This window comes from Pseudorasbora parva, chromosome 18 (genome assembly GCF_024679245.1).
Source record: "Pseudorasbora parva isolate DD20220531a chromosome 18, ASM2467924v1, whole genome shotgun sequence".
Lineage (NCBI taxonomy): Eukaryota > Metazoa > Chordata > Actinopteri > Cypriniformes > Gobionidae > Pseudorasbora > Pseudorasbora parva.
In genome coordinates, this window is record NC_090189.1 from 29,473,714 (window position 1) to 29,498,096 (window position 24,383).

General features: G+C 41.0%; 1 long non-coding RNA gene across 1 annotated transcript; it reads left to right on the forward strand.

Annotated features, from left to right (window-relative positions):
- The first annotated feature begins 1,324 nt into the window (after positions 1-1,324).
- Positions 1,325-19,792, forward strand: LOC137046889 (uncharacterized). Its single transcript, XR_010899109.1, has 4 exons — positions 1,325-1,652; positions 17,824-18,584; positions 19,125-19,172; positions 19,701-19,792. It is a non-coding gene; the product is annotated as an uncharacterized lncRNA (long non-coding RNA).
- The last annotated feature ends 4,591 nt before the right edge of the window (positions 19,793-24,383 follow it).

The window sequence follows — 24,383 nt, forward strand, 5'->3', positions numbered from 1 at the left end:
GTCAGTGAGCTGCTGCTGAAAGCTGATGTCTTTTAATAATAATTAATTACATTTATATAGCGCTTTTCTAGGCACTCAAAGCGCTTTATATGGGGGAATCTCCTCAACCACCACCAATGTGCAGCATCCACTTGGATGATGCGACGGTAGCCATATTGCGCCAGAACGCCCACCACACACCAGCTGATTGGTGGAGAGGAGACCGAGTGATTAAGCCAATCAAGAGAGGGGGATTATTAGAAGGCCATGATGGACAGGGGGCCAATGGGCAAATTTGGCCTGGATGCCGGGGTTACACCCCTACTCTTTATCTAAGGACATCCTGGGATTTTTAATGACCACAGAGAGTCGAGACCTCGGTTTAACGTCTCATCCGAAAGATGGGACATCGTTTTTCGGATTTTTTTTAGGACATCTTCTCCCTCTCCAGCTGCACTACATCTTTACTACAACCACACATTCTCAAACCACTGAGGTGTTGTGGTCTGACGATGGAAGTTGGAGGCTCTAAAATGGGTGGGCTGTTGCGAGGACTGGGAGATAGTCTGCCAATGGGAGGTGAAGCAGATTGCTCCTGGTTCAGATTCAGGCATCCCTACTACTCCATGGAGCTCAAACCCCCCACAAATCCCATCTGAGGGCAAGTATTGACAGTGTCTTATCTTATTCTGGTGTAACTGAGGAGTCATTGGGCCCACCTCCTCTTTTGCTCATTGTTGATCTTTGCGTTTCCCTTGAGGTTTGCAAAGTCCTACAACTTCTTCCTGACCTCCTTCCCTGAACTTTTAATGCCCCTGCTTGCCGTTAGTTTTATAGCAATATCCTCCAGCAATATCTGCTGAAACTTATGTTTGTTTAGCTCCACCTCCTGTAAAATACCATCAGTTTCCTCTTTTTGAAAAATACATTTTCTTTTTTGTCTCTCTGCCAGGCCTATGTAGCCTTAAATCCCTCTCATCATTGTGTGTCGTAAGCTCCGGTTGGATGGTCTGCTTTGTCCAATCCGTAGACTAAAACACTGGCATATTTTTATTTATAAACCTATTCTGTGTCTACTTCCTTCTTATCTTAAAGGGGGGGTGAAATGCTGTTTCATGCATACTGAGCTTTTTACACCTTTAAAGACTTGGATTCCCATCCTAAACATAGACAAAGTTTCAAAAACTAATGTTGGACGTTTGATGGAGTATTTCTGTGTCAAAAATACTCCTTCCGGTTTCTCACAAGTTTCGGCGAGTTTTTTTCGAGTATGGGTCTACTTGACGTTAAATAGAGCGGAAGGTCCTTGTATGGGCCATATGGGCTCTTCTCCCGGTAGGGTGCGCGCGCGTGACTAGAGGGAGAGAGAGGAAATGCACGCTGTAAACAGTCTCTCAGGTGCAGATCCAGTCGTCTGTGAACACTTATGTCGCGCCGCGCTCCACTTTATTCCTATGGGTGACGTCGAGCGACTTCAACGCTTCAGCACAGCATTCCGGGAAGGCAGTGCTGCATTTGAACCGATTTGAACGCAGAAATGACGGGAAGCTTCAAGGCATCGCTTCAGTCGCGTCGCAAAGTGGATTTCCACGGTCACTGCTGTCACAGGACTTCACCAAATCATACCAAAGAAGTGTGTTTTTGACAGAGCGGTCCTGCTTTGGAAGATGCCGGTGAGTAAATCAACTTCAAATGTCTCTGCTATTGGCTACCATCGCATGAGTAAACATCAGTAAACGATACGATCGCGTGCTTCGTCATTCAAATGCGCTAACGGTTACTCCATTGTTGTTCTATGTATAACGTTACACTATTCTGACTCTGACGTGCAAAACCGTTTTGCTTGCTACCTCTAAGGTCTAGTCACATACAATAGTCCATAAACCGAATCATGTCCTCATAAACTGCACACAAAGGCCCCTAAATACAGTACATACCACAGAGACGGACATCCTGATGTTGCCGTTTCTCCTGTTCAATTTATTTCAGCCTCAGATTTGATTGTGGATCATTATCTGTATTAGCTGAGATAGATGGGTTTCTCCACGCTTGAGGACGTCACCGCTTTGCGCGCTTGTCATTCTTTAGCTCCGCCCACACGATACGCCTCCAGGCGCTCGGTTTTTTCCGGAAAGACTCGGTACAGCCCATATTTCTTTTATAAATATGATAAAACTAAAGACTTTTCGGAGATATGAAGGATGCAATACTACTCTATAGGTACTCAAGATTGACATGAGATTGACTGAAACTGAGTGTTTCACCCCCCCTTTAATATTTACATCAGTAAAAAAACATGTTGGTAGCTATAGCCTTCGGTCCCAGGAATTCTTCCTTCTGTCTGTTCCAAGGGTATGTACTGAATTAGGAAAAAAGGCATTTACATTTGCTGCTCCCTCTGCTTGGAATAACTTGCAAGTGTCATTGAAACAGGGAGAGGGTGTCACTGGACATTTTTAAAGTGATGGTAAATGACATGGAGAGAGAAACATCGGCTTGTAGATGTTGTTGACTAGTTATGTAATTTTTTATTTTTTTGTAAATATGTATGTATAAATGTTATCTGTTAAATCCACGTGAGATTTGTTGCTGTCACTCTTGGGATGCTCTTGTAAAAGAGATTCTTAATCTCAATGTACTTCTTGTACTTGAAATAAAGGTTCTAATAATAATAATAATGTGCTATATAGATTTTTGACCTTGATAATTGAAAAAATGATAATTGGGCTAAACAGTTTGAAATGCAAGCGAGTGCTAAAACTGCGAGCAAGTCCATAAGGAGACATTTCAGAATCTGACAAACTGACAGCTACTTTTAACTTACTGTTAACTGGAGCCATTGACTTCCATAGTTGGAAGAAAAAAAAATACTATAGAAGTCAATGGCTCCAGTTAACTGTTTTAGTTACCGACATTCTTCAAAATATCTTCCCTTGTGTTCAGCTGAAGAAAATCCATACAGGTATGAAACAACTTGAGGGTGTGTAAAGGATGACAGAATTTTCATTTAAAGTGAACTATCCCTTTAAATGTTTTTCATGCAGTACAGAAACGGAAAATCGTATCTATTGAAATGATATATGAAACAGTTTTAGTTTCAGCCTCTCAGCTGAAAATGGGCTGAGAGCTCAGCAGTGCCTAACCCATTTCCTTGAGATCTACTTTCCTGCTAAGTTTGATCAACCCTGATCAAACTCAGCTGAACTAGCTAAATCAGATCTGCAGGCACACTTGATCCTTACAGAGAGATGTGTTAGATCATTATTGTTATAAACCTTCAGTTAATCATGCAGTTGTTATAAGGCGACCAATAGCATATTACGTATTATTTTATGGGTACTAATCAGAGAGGAAACGTTGATATGTTTTATTGTTTGCGTGCTTAATCAGCAGTGGTTTTGCTGAGTTTGGTTTTTGGTTTGGCTCAACATTAGCCTACATCCTGTGTTTGCAGTTTCATTTACAGCTTAGCCAATACATTCATTTCAAAAGTTGCCAAATCTCACCCATTTGGCGTGAGACACACGCTTTCAAGCAGGGGCGTGGGACTGGGGGGATAAAGGGTACTGAGTAACCAGGGCCCGAGGCAGGGGGGGGGCCTTAGAAGTCAGTTTTCTATACATACACATACATGGTACGGGGGCCCAGCAAGATGGTTTGTACCCAGGGCCCAAAATTTGGTGCTACGCCCCTGCTTTCAAGGTTTGTCACACGCTCTCACTCTGCCCAACTTAAAGGACAACTCCAGTGAGAAATGACCCTAGGGGTAGTTAACAGATGGTTACAGAGTAGGTCGTTCTCTGGGATGCGTTTTCATGAAAATTGAATGTAAAGAGTTTATCTCTAAAAACAGATCAGCTTATAACGCTTGTCTATGGGGCACAGGGAAGTAAAATTAAATCGCTAGTTAATACCACTAGCAATGTTAAAAATAGCTTCACACTAACACAGTAGCATAATGAGGGTCCCTACGTGCAAACCGAAGCATTGAGAACTTTGTAAGTGCACAAACAGTTTAATAAGAAGATACTTTATAAACACAGTGCATTACGTGTTCACAAACAGTCTCAACGAGCCATGAGCCACAACATGTAGCAAGAATAGGTCATGAACACAGAGACTCAAAAGTCACGGCAACCCGTCAAAATAAAAGTTCGATTTCAACGTGAATAAATTGACAAAATATATTAGGTTTCTAGTTGTCATTGTTGCCAATTTGAACACATTTGTGTATTGTATTTGTCAAGCAATAAAAACGATTGTTTTAACAGTCTAAACATTCATTCTTCATTTGTTCTTTCATGATTGTCTAGTTTTACACTAGGCTAATGCACAGGAGATTTTTTAAGAACAACCCAGCAAGAATAACCCAGAATAGCAAATCCATTAATGGTAAAAAAAAATTGACTACATTTTGGGTTTTCTCAACAGCCCAGCCTGCTGGGTTAAAATGCCACTGGGTTAATTTAACCCAGCATGTGTTCTGTGCTAAAAACCGGCGAACGTTCAACAAACTTTTTAATTTCCAAATAAATAAACAAAATGAAAGTAATAAGTATTTTCTGTCCAATGCTGTGAGCTCAGCCAATCAGAACATAGTGGATGTTGAGTGGGCTTTTTGACCAATCAGATTTCATTGCATTGCATGGTCCTTTGTTGACACTGTTGTACGCTTATAAAATGGTTTACAAATAAAACCATATAATATGTAATCAATAATTTATTGGTGAATGAAAAAAAAAAAAAATGTTGGATAAAAATTATTTTTTATAATTTAAGAAATTATATTTTAGAAATTTTGTTTGAAGATATTTGAAATTTGAAGTTGCTCTGGTTAAAATGGACCATAATAGTTATATCTCTTAAAACAAAAATTAAAATCGTTAAAATGTATTTTAAATGTCTTGGTTCAAAAACGATGCACTAAAATATGTATTTCATTGGCCATAGGGAAAGTCCCTAATCTTGAGTATGTCTTGATACCACATATATAGTTGCAAGCATTATAGCTTAATTGCATTCAAATTTAACATATTACATTTAAACCAGGCAAAAAAAAATTGTAAACATGTTCATACTTATATATGAACATGTTCCATTTTAGCTTGACTCAGCAGCTCTGAGTCCTGTGGCAGAATCAGGCCTTCACTTTAATGTTGTACTGTTTGAAAGGCACAGAGAAACAGAAATCAGAATTCCTGAGTGGCTCCTTTTCTCCTTTATAATCATTAGCCAAATCATCGTCGCCCACTGAAGCTAAGCAGGGTTGAGCCTGGTTAGTACCCAGATGAGAGGTGTTAGTAAGGCCAGCAGGGGGGCGCTAACCCTGTGGTCTGTGTGTGTCCTAATGTCCCAGTTTAGTGACTGCATGGGACATTATATTGCGTAACAAGCACCGTCCTTTGGGTGAGACGTTAAACCAATATCCTGACTCTGTGGTCATAAAAAAACAAAAAAAACCTAACATTTATCAAAAACGCTCCAAATAATCCCCACCCACTGAATTGGCTCTTTCAGTCTCAGTCATCACCTATAGTTGGTGTGTGGTGAGCGCTTGCATTGGCACCATTGTTCTGTGGCTGTTGTCATAGATTCTGCACACTGGATGTGGTTGAAAAGATATCCCTGATATGATTGTAAAGCGCTTTGGGTGTAAATTAGTAGGCTACATAGTAAAGTGCTATATAAATAGCTAATTCATTTTCTGAAGTCTTAGTAAAGTTGCAAAAGCATGTTTGACACATTTGGATTAAATGTTTCCCATGGAAGACAATACAGGGACAGAAAATCAAATCTACTGAAATGATACAAGAAACAGTTTCGTTTGAAAATGGGCTGCCTCAGAGGTGCCTAACCCAGTCCCGTTAGATCTAATTTCCTGTAATGTTTACCCATACGGAAATGTAATATATATGCATATACTAGGGATGTCCCGATCAGGTTTTTTTGCCCTTGAGTCCGAGTCTGAGTCATTTGATTTTGAGTATCTGCCGATACCGAGTCCCGATCCGATACTTCTATAATACATTAAAAAAAGAATAAAGAAGAGCAAAAAAACGAACCAGGATGTTCCTTATTTTTTATTTTATTCACCTTATTTTAACACTCAACAACTCTAACAAATAGAGCACTTCTGTGAGGTAGCTTGAACAATCAAGTAATAAATAACATAAATTCTTCACTTTTGGATTTTAGTGCAACAGTAAATATAAAAAAGTCCGGGACCAGAGTTGCGCAGAGCAGGAAGTACAACGGCGATATCAAAAGCACACCCATACTCTCACAGATGCAGAACAATTAATTATGTTGGTGTGAAATAAACGTTATGGAAATTAAATTTAATTAAATAATCTGCTCCCAAAAGTCCCGAAAAAAAGTCTGTTAGTGCCTCAGTGACAACTTCACTCAGAGAAGACGTCGATCTCAGCTGTCAATCATGACATCACACAGCCGTTTTCTATAGCATCAAACAACTAACTAAAACTAAACTTATTTAAAAAACTAACACTTGAAATGAAATAATTGTGACGATAACTGCCTACAAAGAGCTTTCCTGTAGCTCAACCAGTAGAGCGTGGCGCTAGCAACGCCAAGGTCATGGGTTTGATTCCCAGGGAAAGCAAGTACTGACTATAGTGTGAAAATGTGTACATTGAATGCAATGTAAGTCGCTTTGGATAAAAGCGTCTGCTAAATGTAAATGTACAATGACATAAACTAACTTTGGGGAAAAAATATTTGAAGTGTAATTAACAATGCTTTTCAGGTTTTTATAGGTCTAACATTAGTTTTTAGGTAGAGAAATTGAATAAAGTAGGCTAATCAAATGTAAAATAGCTGCATATTTAACTGTTTAAATTAAAGACTAATCCTTACAAAAGCTATTCAATCAAGAGCAGTGAGTGATTCCTTCTCTTCTGTTTGACATTAATCAGACAGACCGCAGTAAAGGCTACTGCCCCTTTAAGACCTAATGGAAGGCTCTGCGTCGTCTTTCTCGACTGTATAAAGTCCTCTTTAGGCATATTCAGACTATATCTGCTTGGATACTCATCAAGATGGACATGTTGACATACTTCTTGTGTGAGTTGGTCCGTTTAAGCGTAAGACTTGAAAGAGAACTCAATATTTGCCCGCTGTGAGACGAGTGCGCGCCTTCAGATGATGCACAGAGACAGATCAGCGCGTGCATTCTCATTCGCGTCTTCTGGCGAATATACCCGGGTAATGACTGTGAAAATGACTACTCGTATTCGACAATAGGGCTTGGGCGCCGCGTTGCATTCTGGGACGTCGCGGCCATGTTGATGGCCTCGCGAATGTAAACATACAGCAAGTCGAATGAGGAGAAGCAGAGTTGGGAGAATGAAAAAACATGTTAAAATCCCTAAACGGATGTGGAATTTACCGGGATACGTTAAATAGGGAAGGCAGGGACCGCTATAGAGACAAAATCGGAACTATTAAAGTTTTGGATCCACATGAATTTCCAAAGAAAGAGCGGAGCACCGACGACGACGAAAGCTTTATTTTGTTGGTCCCCAACAGACATTCTACTGACTATAAGTAACTTTGCAACTACAATTCAACTTATTCTACTAACCCGAACCCAACACATATAACCATAACCTACCAGTCTACTAACAGTACAGTTAATACTCTAATTAGTGTTAGTTGACATGCTGTTGAAAACGTACAGTTAGTAGAATGTTTAAAGTGGACTATCGAAATAAAGTCTAACCGAAACGTATATATTATTATTATTATTTTTATTATATAAGAAATTGCTCTGCCTCCGTTTTTATTTGTTATTGCAATGTTATTGTTTACTATATTTATAATTTGCACTTCCTCCATTTTCTGTGTCTTTTGTCTTTATTTTATAGATACCTATTTATTTGCTTATATAGTATTGAAAGAATTTATTTATTTTTAAAGTGTATTTATTATTGTTATCTAAAGTGCACTCCGTTATATAAAGTGCAACAACTTGCACTCCTGTGTTCATTTTTTATTTGTAACCTTTTACCTTGAAGCATTCCACATTTCTGTGTTCTCAGGTTGCACTACTTGCAAATAAACACAAAAAAAAACCATCTGATTGTGTGACAATTCTTGCTTTTTGCACATCGTACTGTTATTAGTTCTTGTCCGTGGTTGCGCCTCCAAGCATGAAAGCGGTGGAAAGTTAATCCATTTTCGACATTTCCCATGGTGATTATGTGTTGCGTTGTTACACCCCAAAATGCAGCAACGGTTTACCATAGTTGAAATAACGCCAAAATAATCAAATTAAGACACACGACTGAGAGGGAGTACGTCTATAAACAGTGCGCAGTAGTCCGAGTAGTAGTAAAGGATGCCATCAACATGGCCGCCACGCCAAGTAATGACGCCCAAGCCCTATACGGCAACACTCACATGAATTGAACAAAGTTTACACCGATAGACCGTTTTGCACACGTTTTTCTTTTATTAGCGCTGTTGTAATGCATCACTGAGGAGCCAGCACGTGTATCCATCAACAGAAACATACATAAAGCATTATTTTCAAGTTACAACCATAGACCGTAAAAAAATATGGACGACTCGACATCATCCGTTTCCGCTTGGCAGATTTGAAGCTTTCAGGCGGCCTTGCATGGCGCGGACATCTTGGGACCGAGTCTGCGCAGTAGCGATTTCGGGACCGGAGTTGCGCAGTAGAGCGCAGGAAATAGAGCAGGAAGTATAGCTGCGATATCAAAAGCCCGCCCACTCTCTCGCAGATGCAGAACAATTAATTATGTTGGTGTGAAATAAACAGTTATGGAAATGTGGGAATTAAAGCTAAAGCTCTAATCTGCTCCCAAAAATTTCGAAAAAAGTCCGTTAGTGCCTCAGTGACAACTTCACTCAGAGAAGCCGTCAGTCTCAGCTGTCAATCATGACGTCACACCCCCCGTTTTTATAGCATCAAATAACTAACTCAAACTAAACTTATTTTTAAAACAAACACCTGAAATGAAATCATCGTGATGATAACTGCCTTCAGTGACAAACTAACTTTGGGGAAAACATTTTGAAGTGTAATTTTATTATTTAGTTTGCCTCGCGTCCATTAGAAATCACTGAGGGGCGGCTATACTGGGACCGGTCACCGGGGGGCGATCGAGGCGCGAAAGCTTCAGTAAATGAGAGGGAGACTGCAGGCTTGGTTACAACCCATATTATTGATGCGTCATCAGATGTGAGATGAACCGCGGTGCAAGTGCTCACTTTGTCTCTCACCCAAGAATATACATATATATCCGAGTCCTGATCGGGATGTGACGTCCGATTCCGATCGAGTCTGAAATCACGTGATCGGGCCCGATTTCCGATCACGTGATCGGATCGGGACATCCCTAGTATGAAATACCAATATATGCAATATATGCTCATATAAAGTAAAAACATATATGAAACATATTATAAATTAGAACAATTGCATATATTTATGATATAATATGGAACAATTTATTTAATATATTATATATGTTTATGTATGTTTAATACATATTTTTACATATATATCTCATATTTGAAATATCCTAACATGCCCAGGTTTTTCGCATTTATATTACCTGCTGATGAGCCGAGGCAGACCGCCCCGGCCATACCAGTGGGACAGTGGATGTGGCATGAGGACGTAACATCTCTGTTCCCTTCCTTCAGGGAACGAGGGTTACATACGTAACCAATACTTTCCCTTTCAGTCAGTACACTCGAAATGGGGGTCCCAGTCTAATCACGCCACAGCGGCTGTCTTCCAGCATCCTGGGCTGACCTGAGCACCCTGCCTCGGAATTTAACATGAGGGGCCGGCTCAGCTACCAAGGTACACTGGGAAGCATATCCCATTTGGAGAAATGGACTAAACATATTACCCACGTATGGGCTGCATACTGAAGAACCTGGAGTATCCAGCTGCAGATGGAATAATTCAACCCCAGGTGTGGCAAGGGTCTTGTTAAGGGAAGACACACGCTCAGGGAGACTTACTGTGGAAAATACATGTGACGGTTGGCCTGCGGGGAACCATGCACACGGGGCACCTGGCCAGACACGAGGGCTGGGAACACTCAGGCATGCACTCTGGTGCCTGCGTCAACAGTGCTGGAGGAACTCAGGGCCTTCGGGGAGGCTCACCTGAGTGAATAAGTGCACGCATCCAGTCCGTGGAGTGGAATGGCGCAGCAAGCGAAGACATCTGAGCCTGGCCATCTGGGGCGAGTACACGAGAGGGCAATGGCTCCACTCAGAGATTATAGAATCCGGCGAATGTGTTGGGTGTCACCCAGCCTGCAGCTCTACAGATGTCTGACAGCGAGGCGCCATGCGCTAGAGCTCAAGAGGAAGCTATGCTCCTGGTGGAGTGTGCTTTAACCCCAAGGGGGTATGGCAAGCCTTGAACCTGGTAAGCCAGGACAATGGCGTCCACACTCCACTGAGACAACCTCTGCTAGGAGATGCTTGGCCCAGGACGGGAAACACCAGCGCCTTCATCTGGAAGCACCAAAGGGGGGTGTGGCCTGAGGAACGTTCGTCGGGTTGCTCCACACCATCACCCTCAGATCACTCTGACCACCAGCCAAAGTACTGCCTCTTGTGGAGTGGGACTCACGCTCCTGCATGGAGATCATTGAGTCTCGATCTCAACACTGCGATGGTTATGTTCCCGCAGTGAGAACATGACGCATCCATGAACGCCCGCAGAGGATGCACTAAGCCCAAGCATACCAAGTGCTCATGCCCGTCAAGCGGACTAACCTGACGAGCGCACCCAGGATCAGAGCACAGGAAGAGTGCTGAGAACACACACACTTGTACAGACCACTGCACAGATCGACAGGAATGCGGAACTCGCTGGAATGCGCCGTATCACCAACAGTCTGGGGAGACACTCGTCTTGAAAAAGATAATTGCTAAGATAGGCAAGTTGAACTCGGCTCCGAAGCAGAAACATAAATGTGAGACTGCAATGCAACGGCATTTATACCCACGCAGTGGGGCGGAGTTGAATTATGCAAATTCCGCAGCTTGCTTTCTAAGCGAAACCCCCATTTTTTCAGTACTGACGTAACTCGGAGAGTACTGACTGAAAGGAAACTTAAACAACATAAAAGCTGATAGCAGCCCGCTTGAAAATTGAAATTACTTACTTACACTGTTGTTTGTTGTCCCTTTTTCCATTTATTATCCTTGTTTAACTCCACAATATACCTTATTTGACTCCACAACACCTTAAGAGCTACAACATATATAATACAAAAATAAAACAGCAAAGAGAAACTAAATGTCCTAAATTTAAATAAAACAAATCCCTGGGTACCTCTGGTTGAATTAACACAGAATGACCCTAATAATACCACAAAATATACTTAAAGGGATACTTCACCACTTTTTCATATTAAACTATGTTATTCCCTTAACTAAAATGAGTTAATACATACCTCTCGTCTGAGTGTTCTAACCCTGCAAGCAAACTATTTTTCTCAGCTGGGGTTAGTCTGGTCAATGACCCATATTCATGCCCAGCCCCCATTTCAGTGTTCTGGTCGTTCCACTCCGAATGTCAGATCGGGGCGGCAAAGACTGTTTTTCTGGGTTTATATGCCTCAACAGAGGACAATCTGATATTCTTGACCCCTGTGGTTAATTTACTTTTTGCTTGTGCAGAAAGAACCTCTGGGTTGTATGGGGGAGGGATTTCAACCTGTGCATTCAATATTGGGCGTGCCTTTTCATACGGTCCCTCCTCTCTGTTATCAGGAAGCAGGGTGGATCCCTGAGTGGGGGCCACCTGCACTTCCTGATAAGAGTCAGTTGGGATAGAGGGAGGAAGGGACCTGGCAGCATTTTCTACTTTGTCACAAGACTTTCCCAGCCCCTTATTAAAACCTCCAAGATCATGGCCCACCTGCACTTCCTTTAATTTTGCTATTCTGTCACGTGCATCTAGGTCGTACCACTCATTAGCCCCATTGGGGATTGATTTAATTGGTACACCTCCCATTTTACAGCAAACGCAAACGGCTATAAATTTGGGTTCATCTGACGCCTATTTGGTTTTTAGCAGCGTAAGGCAATGAATCTTATTTTTATCCTCAAATTAGTTTTTAATAGAATAGAAGTGAGTTCTAAGATACCACAAAGTATCTTTTTACTCCTGGTCATATATACTGGTCCTTACCAATTTGGGTCTTATTTTTGTGAGCGTACTCAACCCAAGAAATCAGTTGGCTCCAAGAGGAAGGGTTCTTGGCAGCGATACATCGTAACACTCGCTCAAGATCTTGGTTGGCTCATTCAGTTTGACCATTGCTCTGGGGATGGAAACCCGAAGACAGACTAACTGTCTAACTAACTGACTAACTAACTGACCCCCAGTAAATTACAGAATTCACGCCAAAATTTGGATACAAATGGGGGCCCCCTGTCAGAAACCACGTCTGTCGGAAGGCCATGTAAGCGAAAGACGTGGTCTACGACAGCCACCGCTGTCTCCTTGGCGGAAGGTAATTTAGGCAAGGGAATAAAATTAACCATTTTCGAGAACCGGTCCACGACGGTCAAAACGACCGTCTTGCCCTGGGAGGGCGGGAGGGCGGTAACAAAATCTAGAGCGATATGGGACCAGGGTCTTGAAGGAACAGACAGCGGATGGAGTAACCCATCTGGGGAGCGATTGGAAGTCTTAGCCATGGCGCAAACTGAACAAGCCAAAACAAATTCCCGGATGTCACGAGCCATACCAGGCCACCAAAACCGTTGCTGTACCAAAAATTTGGTTCTATTGACTCCCGGATGGCAAAATGCACTCGGGAGTAGACGGGTGTTCGGAGCGGTCAAAAACGCGAGATAAATCATCGGGTTTGATGTTCTTGGAACCCGGGCGGTACAATAGAGTAAAATCAAAACGTCCGAAAAAAAGAGCCCACCGAGCCTGCCTCGAGTTGAGTCTTTTGGCAGATCTGATATATTCCAGATTCTTATGGTCAGTCCAAACGATAAAAGGAACCCCCGCTCCCTCTAACCAATGACGCCATTCCTCCAATGCGAGCTTAACTGCCAACAGTTCTCTGTTACTAATGTCATAGTTACAGCTGGCGATAAACGGTGAGACAAAAACGCGCACGGATGCATCTTGTCGTCCGAGGGAGAGCGCTGGGAAAGAACCAATCCTACCCCCACCTCTGAAGCGTCCAGCTCCACCACAAACTGACATGATGGATCAGGGGCGATGAGAATGGGAGCCGAAACAAAGCGGTTCTTGAGGTTGGTAAATGCAGTTTCGGCTGCACCAGACCACCTGAACGTCCCTTTGGGGGAGGCGCGGCTAGTTGGCTGAAATTACGAATAAAACGTCGATAAAAATTGGCAAACCCCAGGAACCTCTGCAGGGCCTTGCGGGAATCTGGGGTTCGCCAATCTATCACAGCCTTAACCTTGTCGAGATCCATGCGCATTCCCTCGGACGAGACGATGTGTCCAAGGAACGGAACAGACTGTGCATTGAAAGCACATTTCTCCGCCTTGACAAAAAGCCCATTCGCTAGCAACCTCTGGAGCACTAGTCGAACGTGCACTAGTCGAAAGTGCTGGATATGTTCCTGGAGAGACATGTCCCTTCCATTCATCCCCCTCTCTTATGCGGACCAAATGATAAGCATTACGTAAATCCAGTTTTGTGAATATGAATGCTCCTTGCAACCTCTCAAAGGCTGAAGACATCAACGGCAAAGGATAGGTATTCTTTACCGTGATGTTGTTCAGCCCTCGGTAATCAATGCAAGGTCGCAGGGACCCATCCTTCTTACCCACAAAAAAGAACCCCGCTGAAGAAGAAAAGGGGCGGATGAACTTGGAGGCTGGCGAATCAGAAATATATTTCTCCATGGCCTCCCTTTCTGGAATAGAAAGTGAGTATAACTTGCCCTTGGCATAAGCTCTATGGCACAGTCATAGGGACGATGAGGAGGAAGAGAAGCAGCCCTGGACTTACTGAACACTTCCTTTAGGTCGAGATACTCCTTGGGCACGTTAGACAAATTCACCGCCTCCTCCTGTAACACAGAACTAGACACAGACGTACGAGCAGACACAAGACAAGAGGCATAGCACTGATTACTCCAAGCAGATACTGAACTGCGTCCCCAGTCAACCCCGGGGTTATGCTTGACCAACCAGGGATGACCGAGGACGACGGGCATGAGGGGTGTGTCAGTGATGTAAAAGGTGAGAGTCTCTGTGTGGTTGCCCGTGATAGTGAGTGTGACAGGGTCTGTAGTGTGTGTGATGGTGGGGAGTGTCTATCCATTAAGTGCGTGTACGGCAATGGGAGTGCATGGGGATTTGGAGCTAAGTGGCCAGTGCACGGTCCATAAAATTACTCTCCGCTCCACAAGTCCACAAACACCTTGCAGCTGTGTGACCGGTCTGCCCATTGCACTCTTACCGGCAAGAGAGTTGCAGACGAGGATTTCCTCAACGCTCCACCCGACAGTAGCCTCCTCTCTACTGCCGGGCTAGATCTCTTTAAAGGGCAATTATGGAGGAAATGCCCCGCCGCACCACAGTACATGAACCGCCCCTCGGCTCTACGGTGCTCTCTCTCCTGCCGGCAAAGCCGAGCTCGACTCACCTGCATGGGCTCGGTGTCGCTGGGTGGGCTGACCGTGTCTTTCGCCGACGGCTGGGAAGGCTCAGGAGACTCTCTGACAAGGGTGTGCCGGTCTCGCCTCTCTAGTCTGGAGTCCACCCGTAGCGCTAATTCCATGAGGTTGTCAAGGCGATGGGGAAGTTCCAGGGTGTAGATTTCCTGTTGGACATGGTCAGCCAGCCCATGCTGGAATCTTCGTTCCACTTACTCTCAGCGGCCAATGTCCGAAACTGGATCATGTAATCCGACGCCGAATCCTTGCCTTGGCATAATTCTGAGACCTGGCGGGCCGCTTCATGACCTGTAGCGGCACGGTCGAAGACCCGTCTGAGTTCCGCTGAGAGTGCTCGGAAAGAAGAGCAGCAATGATGGTCATTCTCCCACACCGCCGTTCCCCAGACTGCCGCATGGCCAGACAGTAGGTTGATCACCAGCGCAACCTTGGCTTTCTCCGTGGCAAACGTAAGCGGCTGGAGTGAAAAGAACAGAGAACAGCGAGTCAAGAAAGGTCTGCATAACTCAGGCTCACCTGCGTATCTCTCTGGTGTGGGGATGCGTGGTTCCAGATGGTTAGGGGCGGCGGCTGGATTGGGGAAACGGACGGCGGGCTGGGCGCAGTGGGCGATGTCAGCTGTTTGATTTGAGTCGTGAGCTTGGACACCTGCTTCACTAGTGCCTGCACGGCCCGGGCGTTGGCAGTGACATGCTCCTCCTGCCGCTCCATCCGCTGACTGTGGGCAGTCAAATACTCCTGTAACTCGATCTGTTTCGCTGGATCCATCTTTGGGTCAGATCGTTCTGTCGTGTGCGCTGGGAAGAAAGAACTGCAAGATCCAATAGCAAAAATAGTAATGATTTATTTCTCTCAGTCATGTAGCAAAGAACAGTATCTCTCATGAAAGTCAGGTAGATCGGTCTCAAGTGGTAATCAGGCAGTGAGGCAGCAAAGTCCGTGCGGGAAAGCTGGCAGACACAGATGATCCGTGAGCAGGGAGACAAGGGCAGACGCGGTCGGCGGAACCGGAACCGGAGCAAAGCAATCCCACGAAGAACATAACACACAGGAACCCACAAGACACACTGCAACGATCTGACACAAGACTGAGTGAGACACAGGAATATATAAGCCCGGAAATGAGGTGCAGCAGGTGAGGTTGATCGGTGATGAGTAATCAGTGACCACGCCTCCAACAACACCACACAACACATACAGAAGGAGACAGTGAATTCATGAACCGTGACAATTTTATTCTACTCGATTTCGTTCCAGATGCATCCCTGGCAAACAACTCCTGAATCTATTTTACTTGTTTAAACAAGGGGATCCCTTTATCTGAGATGGAAGAGACTGGCGCAGGTTTGCGATGCCTACTGGACTCACACACCGTTCCAGGGACGTACTCCTGTAGGGGTAGTGACTGCACTCAATGCCCACCGGAGCCCCCTTTTTAAGTACGCTTCAATGCACTGTCTGCTACCGTTAACCGTAACGACGCTATCAGCGACTTTGCTTTATACTATCACACAAGTATAATTAACTCCTCACTCCTATCGAAAGTGAAGCTCTCTCGTTCCCCTTTACCAATCTTCCATTCAGATAACCTTATCCAAACAATAAAATAAATAAATACTACCTTATTTGTTGTTTTGCCAGGGGTGTCACCAAGGAATTATTGCCCGCGCATCCTCCACCAAAAACTGTTAGGGGTTGACAGTTTTGACCCATAGACCAGATATGCAAAATGAAGACCAGGAGTCAGGATGTTCAATCACCGGAGAGAATTTTACTGAAGAGTAGTTTGCAGTTTCATCGGTAGAGACAGCTTCAGAGTCTCTCAGTGCGGTGTCAGGCCAGACTCTACTCTACCTTACACAAAATTACCACACCAGTTATACCAATTTCAAGGGCATGATTTACATCATTATGGACATGTGGAATATTACTGATTGACATTAAGTCTAAACAATGTGTCACACGAGAATAGATAGGAGATGTTGTTGTTGTTGTTGTTAATCAGTATACATCAGACAATCCCAAGATTGGGGTAGTGTTGACTTCAGGGGAGTCCTAGAAAGACGCCAAGAGGTCTAGGGTGTGAGAAAAGCGGTCCAATCCAGTCGGAAGACCTGCACAGAACATGTAACACACACACACACACAAGAGGGCACATCTCTCCATCTCTTCCATGGAACACATCACTAGCTTCGCATCCATTGGCAGGATTCTTCGATCCTGGAAAAGAGTCTAGAGGCCTGGTTTCACAAATGTATAATTCTCTTTTAAAAACACAGTGTAAACGGTTATCAGTTGAGATAGTATGGGAAAAGGACTTAGAGCAGGCTGGACTTCGTCCTGATTGGCTCTCAGTATGGTCAAATATGAGTGAAACATTTTGGAATTGGAGTCATCAACTTATTCATTTCAAAACGATCCATAGAGCCTATGAGACGCTATATAGATGATACAGAATGGGATTAATATCTGACCCTAACTGCACTATATGTCAAAGTTCCATAACTGGTTCATTGAGTCTTGGGGCAGAATTACATCCTTAGTTTTACTTCAGAGATGTTGACTCTTTGAAAGGCACAAAGTTTCAAGAAAAAACTGTCAGGCAATCAAGGACAGAGATGAGATTTGGCTCCTGTTTATTTTCTGAATTTATTTTCTGAAGTCATATTAAAGTAAAAAAATTAAATTGGAAAAAGCATTTTAATACCTTTGTATTAAATGTTTCTCATGTAAGACACTACGGAATTGAAATATTACCAGAATTCTCAGAAGGAAATGATACAAAATACAATAATTTCAGTTTCAGCCTCTGCTTGAAATGTAATTATTAATGTTAATATGTGTAAAATGGGTTTAGCTGTTTAACTGAGATAATTATAATGTAATAAACCTAGAGTTAATCATCCATTTGCTGTTATTAGGTAATTGATAGCATATTAAAGGTTATTTTATTGGTACTAATCATAGAGGTAACTGTTGAAATGTTTTTGCTTGCTCATTTGGTTTGTGCTGTTGTGGTTTGGTTTGGCTTATAAAAGCTGCATCAGAGCTGTCTGCAGGCGTGTGACGGTTTCATTAATACCTAGATAACTGCCAGTTAGTTGCACAGATGTATTTCATGGACCAATCAGTCACTTTTTATTTACAGATTTCATATTTGGTATGGTGATCTTAAGACCAAAAATAATGGAAGAACCTTCAGAAGACTCTTGGAAACCAACTAAAGGATGGAAGCCTCGACCCAAATACAGAAGACATGAAAACAGCAGCAATCTGTGACTAGACCATGACTGGAAGTGATAGACAAAGAGGACGTGTGACAGATAAGTTTGATTAAATTAAACATACAGCTTTTACGGTTGTTTACTCATATATTGATGATGCCTGTAAAAGGCGCTGTTACAGTATTAGACATAATTAGTTGTGTCATAAAAAAAGTTTGTGGTTCTTAATGATTATATTAAAGAATAATTATCAGATTTTCAGATTTCAGATTTCAGATTTATACTTTATTGTCCTCAGGAGAGGAAATATGTTTCCACAGACTGTACCAGTGCAACATTCAGCACACATAACATACACATACTTCTCATCATACACAAATTATTGGTCACGAAAATATAAGCATACACAGACGGTATCAGCAGCAAACCTATAAGATGTGAGACTTAATCACTATGTAGATTCAGTGCTCTTAATTATCGTATACATATACATTTATTTTATATTTTAACAATATTTGTATAATTTAAAAAGTGGTGCAATGATACACTTTTTATTATTATTATTTGCTAGTACTATATTTTTTATCTGTAAAGATTTTTTTTATAGCTAATCTTTGGAGGACTGTCGTTAGGCGGCGCGCTTCCGTGGGGTGATTGTGATTTGTCGATCAGTACCGTTGTTATGGTATGTATATTACTCATCAAATAGTAAATATTTCCATCAAAATCTATTTTATTATTCCACTATAAAGCAGATATTGATAACATTAAGTAATTACTGTAGCTTTTATTGTATGTGACAATGACAACAACATTGCTACGTTTAGGTGATTGCCAAAACTCCGACTGTTGCCTCACTATTAGCTTTGTGGCTTTTGTGAACTGCTACATGTTGCGCGTGTGGTTATGTTATCTGGCAAAATCTTGATTATTTAGCAGTTTTTCTAGCTTCTTTGATCGTTTCTTGGACACTTGTTCATCCATCAAGATCATCGTCAAATGGCTTTAACCACATAAATAAAGTTGAAATATTTCTTTATAGCACAAATGGAATCAACAAGCCCTGATCCACAAGCTACTGTCATTGCATATGATAAATTGAATAATGTTATTATATTAATTAATAGAGCGACTTGGGTTTTCAAGTCTTAATTACTTCATAATTCCCACTCTGAATTTGTGTCCAGCTGACTACAACATTTGTTTTATTTGCATTTGTTTGCAGGGTTCGGAATTCAGCCACCCCCATCAACCCACAGTGGGTCAAATTAAGGTACCTTTTATATTTGACCGTATAGTGTTTGTTTGTAAAATGGTTCATGTTTTCATATCAAGTCAGCAAAATGGCAGAAATCATTATTTTTAAAAATTGAATAGATCTTGCAATTGTTACACGAAAGAAGCACTTTCAGGTAATCAAACCAATTAACCAAGATAAGTCTGCTGTATATACTGTATATATTTCTGTTCGTTGACAGTTTATCAGCATCCCTCCACCACCCCATCTCATCACTCCTAGTTCTAACTACCCCTATCACATAGCTCTCCCCCCAAACAGCACGCCAAATACGCATAACCTTTACTCTATTTAATTATATGTAAGTGTGAAACTTGTGAAATGCAAATAAAAATACCAGCAAATTAAGAAACAAAAATTCCTCAGTTTGACAACACATGCACTGCAAATACTCACAATCCAACCAAATACAGAAACACAAATGCGCGATTGACCAATCAGAATCAAGTATTTCACAGAGCTGTGTAATAAATGACATTAACAAATAAAACTGTATATATTTAGACACCTGTCCAGAGCATGGAAAACCCTAAAGGATTGGGTGGAGTGATCATATATGATAAGGAGACATTCAACATCAATAAACCGCACTTGGTAGGTTAACATGCTTTACTTTTTTCACTCCTAATATTGAATTACTAGCGACGTAGTAAAAGACTCATTTTGTCTTCTGCAGGTTGCAGTTCCTGATCATAGAGCCTTGATTAGGTGAGATATATCTCTGAAAATTATTTTCAGCAGTTTTCTCAATAACAATGGCAAATTTGATATGGCTTTGCTTCTATTTGTGGCTTATAATCCTATAACTTTACTAGTAAACAAAATCTTCTCTTAGGCAAAACAGTTCTGTCAGACCAGTTCAGCTTTAAAGGGAAGTGAAGACAAGAAAGACAAATGCCTTCTCATGGGTTGTACCTGCATATAAATTGTAAAGCATATAAATCTCATGATTGCCTTTATTTGTTTTCCTGACTTTGGACCATCATTTAATAAATTGGTTATAGTGAATTCCTGGCACCCTGTCTTTGTTATGACAACTTTACATAAACCAATACATCATAACCTGTCATTGTCTTTGTCATGACAACTTGACATTACCAAGACAACATAACCTGCCATAAACATGAAATAGCAGATTATCAAATTTAAGAAACTACTTAGCTTTATAGGGTTAACATTAAACTGTCATGTGGTTTGTTTTAATGTTGACTGAGGCCATTATAATGTCATACAATATTTTCAGTGGCATAAGTTTAATTTGTCCTTAAAATGTCATTAAGTGTTAATACTTTGTCGAATTATTATTTTATAACGACATCTTTTATATTTTTTTAGTTCATAATGTTTTTTTTTTTAAGTTTTCTCCACCAGCTTCAACAGAAGGTCAGATAATAGGCAACTTCAAATGTCTTAAAAGTATGAACAGGAGTTTGAGAAACAAAATCAATCCTTTGCTTTTTAAGACCTGTTCTGTCGTAGGTTGCATCCGAAAACCTAGGCAGCTGACTCGTTGCCTCGCTACCTTAGTAGTAACAGTTTAATGATCTACAGCAAAATAGAGAGAGCTTTGGTGAGAACTAAACACATATTTAACACATGATTGCCTTTATTTGTTTTCCTGACTTTGGACCATCATTTAATAAATTGGTTATAGTGAATTCCTCGCACTCTACAAATTGTAACTCTTCCTTAAGAATCCTCCTTTCTTTATAATGAGCCTTACATTTCTTCAATACATGTCCTACTGTCTCCTCTATTACACAAACATCACATAAACCTGTACCCTTCCCTATAACATGTAAAGTATGATTTAGATTTGAATGTCCTGTTCTTATTTGTGTGAAAATAACTTGTTCTCTTCTACTTAAGTTGTGAATTCTATTACTTCTTGTAGTCAGGTTTGTGTTTTTAACTCTCTTGTGGGAAAGGAAGAAGGCGGGGTCGGTATGACTAGGACTAGTGAAACTTTATTTCTCAAACATGTGTAAACACAAACACGCACGAGGGCGTAAAACTCTGTCTCTCCAACTCAATCTCACAACTCGTAAACTCTTCAGTATCACTCGCTATCGCCTCAGGCTCAGGGGTGTCCGCCTAGTCCCAGTCCAACTCTCTCTCTCTCTTGTAGTGCCGACCTGTATGACACGAGTCCTAGGGATGGCTGGCGTGAAAGTGACGTTTCGACGCTGTTTCGAGATCCCAAAGCGCAGATGTTTCGAAACACTGCTCAGAACTGTGATTCGAAACACCCGTGTCATGTGACTACTGCTAAATGAAGCACCGAAGTGTTTCATCAGGTGCGCTATGAAAGCCCGTTTCCGTCACAATTTTAAAAATATAATTCTTTAAGTCAAAATAATGAAAAACTTTCTCAAAATATTGACTTAACGTCTCGAAATAATTAGAAACTTTCTCGAAATAATGACTTAACATCTCAAAATAATGAGAAACCTTCTCGAAATATTGTTTCTCATTATTTTGAGATGCTTTCTCTAAGTATTGACTTAACATTGCGAAATAATGAGAAACTTTCTGGAATGTTAAGTGTAAGATGTTACGTCAATATTTCGAGAAAGTTTCTCATTATTTCGAGATGTTAAGTCAATATTTCAAGAAGGCTTTTATTATGACTTAAAGAATCATATTTTAAAACAACTCTGGCGGAAACGAACTTCCATAGGTGCGCCTGTCGAAACTGCTTTGATTAAAAGGGGCGGGAACAAACCACACAGTCACACATATGTATGAACAGACAGGGGTGTAGCTAGCAATTTTGGGCCCTATGAAAGAATATAAGCTTGGGCCTCCTATCGTACCAAACATGCAGGCCAACCTATAGCGATCCAAAATCGTTGTCAGCCATTTAATTATACACTACTCAAACAAAAGTTTGAGAACGGTATGATTTTTTAAAAACGTTTTTAAAGAAGTCTCTTCTGCTCCCTAATGCTGCATTTATGTTATTAAAATACAACAAAAAGCTGTAATTATTGTGCAATATTATTCAAATGTTAAATAACTTATCTCTGTGAATATACAGTAAAGTGTAATTTATTCCTGTGATCAAAGCTGAATTTATCATCATTACTCCAGTCTTCAGTGGCACATGATCCTTCACTAATCATTCTCATATGAGGATTCACTGTAGCCTAGAAATCTAGACACACCCTAGCGGCAGCAAATTTAATCTGCCCGCAAGTGTCGTCTAGGAACTCTCAATACCATTCTGAGCTGTATAGAGTGCCGAAGTCATGACGTCACTTTGTAGGCCAACCCGGAAGTTAGCGGCGCATGGGTTCCCTCGATCAAAAGCCTATGCATTTTCCCCATAGACTTTTCGACAATCGCAAAAAATAAGATCTATGTTCAACAAAGAGTTATGACTCTTACACATTTTGTCTATCAAGATAATCTTTACAAGTGAATCCAACATGTATACCATTTAAAGCCTAAATAAAGCCGTCAGATATAAAATGCTAACGGTAGGCTATAAATGGACTACAGCACGCAGTCGCGGATCTACGTCATCATTAAGCTTCCTCAAACTTTATTTAAAAAACACGTTCGCTCATTATGATCTGCGCTGTGTATGAACACTTATCCACTTTTTCATGAGAAATATTGCCCATTCGTTTTTTTCAAAAATGTTAGAAACTAATTGGGTTTATGCGTGCCTCTCTGAGATTTGTTTTCTCTTTTGTTAATGTTTTATTTATTCTTTTATTATTTTGTTAGTTTATATAAAGCTTAATATTATTTTCTTTGTGATTAAGATTAGGCTGTTATGCCTGATCATCGTGCCCCAAATAGACTTTAAAGAATCTTTTTAAGAATCTTTCACTGTATTATGTTTGATTGTATGTTTGCATACCATTTGCTAATTCGGCAGAAAAAAATTGCTTCTCAGGACAAAACAAAACATTACAGTCTCTCCACAGAAATGAAGAACTGGTAATCGGTTACCTTAATATCACAGATTTCTGTGTATAACAATATTTGGAAACACCACTATTTGAAAGGACTATATATATGACTATGTATATTATGAAAGGTAAACTTCTAAGAATGTGAGGCTGAAACACGGGCTAGTTTTGTATTTTTATTAAACTTACAGAATTCAAAAGTGAATGAAATGCGGGCTGGTGAGATTTCCCGTTTGTCACGATGACGTCTAAAGTCCCGGCCAAAGGATGTAGTCCCTTTTAGCAACTTGTTAGCAACCGCCGTTTTTAAGACACAATAAAGTTTAAAAAAATCACAAGCAGTTTAGAACTAGTGGGTTTTATGTCATAGATCAAAACGTGAAAATATTTAGAGGCTTTGTTAACCACAGACCTTATTTCAGGCGATTTAGCAAAAACCCATTAAAAAAAACCATAGACTTTTGAGCGAGGGAACCGAGGTCATTCTTAAAAAGGGAAGATGTGTTCGGAGTTTAGCCGACCGGATACGGTGAATGTTTAATTTATCAACAAGCTCTGTTTCACCTTCGTTGCTCTGGTTGGTGTAGCGCTATCCTATCGCGTGCAGAGGGAGTTTGAAAGACAACCGTTTATCCCGCCCCTCGGATTGAGCCCTGTCTATGGTGAGTTTCCAGACCAAACATCTTGATGTGGGTCTGGCTTGTCAGGCTAGATTCACTGCTCAAGAAGCTTTAATGATTATTATCAATGATGAAAGTAGTTTTATAGACTTATAAACATTTTTTTTAGGATTATTTGATGAATAGAAAGGTTTTTTTTTTATTCTTTTTGAGAAATAACTTAAATAAATGAATACATTATTCATTAAGGATGCATTAAATTGATCAAGTGACAGTATAGACATTTATAATGTTGCAAAAGCTTTATATTTCAGATAAATGCTGTTCTTTTGAACTTTCTATTCGTTAACTTATCCTCATATTAGAAGGATTTCTGAAGGATTATGTGAGTCTTGAGACTGGAGTAATGAGGATAAATTCAGCTTTGATCACAGGAATACAATTTCTTTTTTTATTTATTTATTCAAAGAGAAAAATATATATTTTACATTGTAAAAATATTACACAATAATACTGTTTTTGCTGTATTTTGGATCAAATAAATGTAGCCTTGGTGAGCAGATGATACTTCTTACAAAAACATTTTAAAAATCTTACCGTTCTCAAACTTTTGACCGGTAGTGTAGCCTATATCTGTGTTAAAC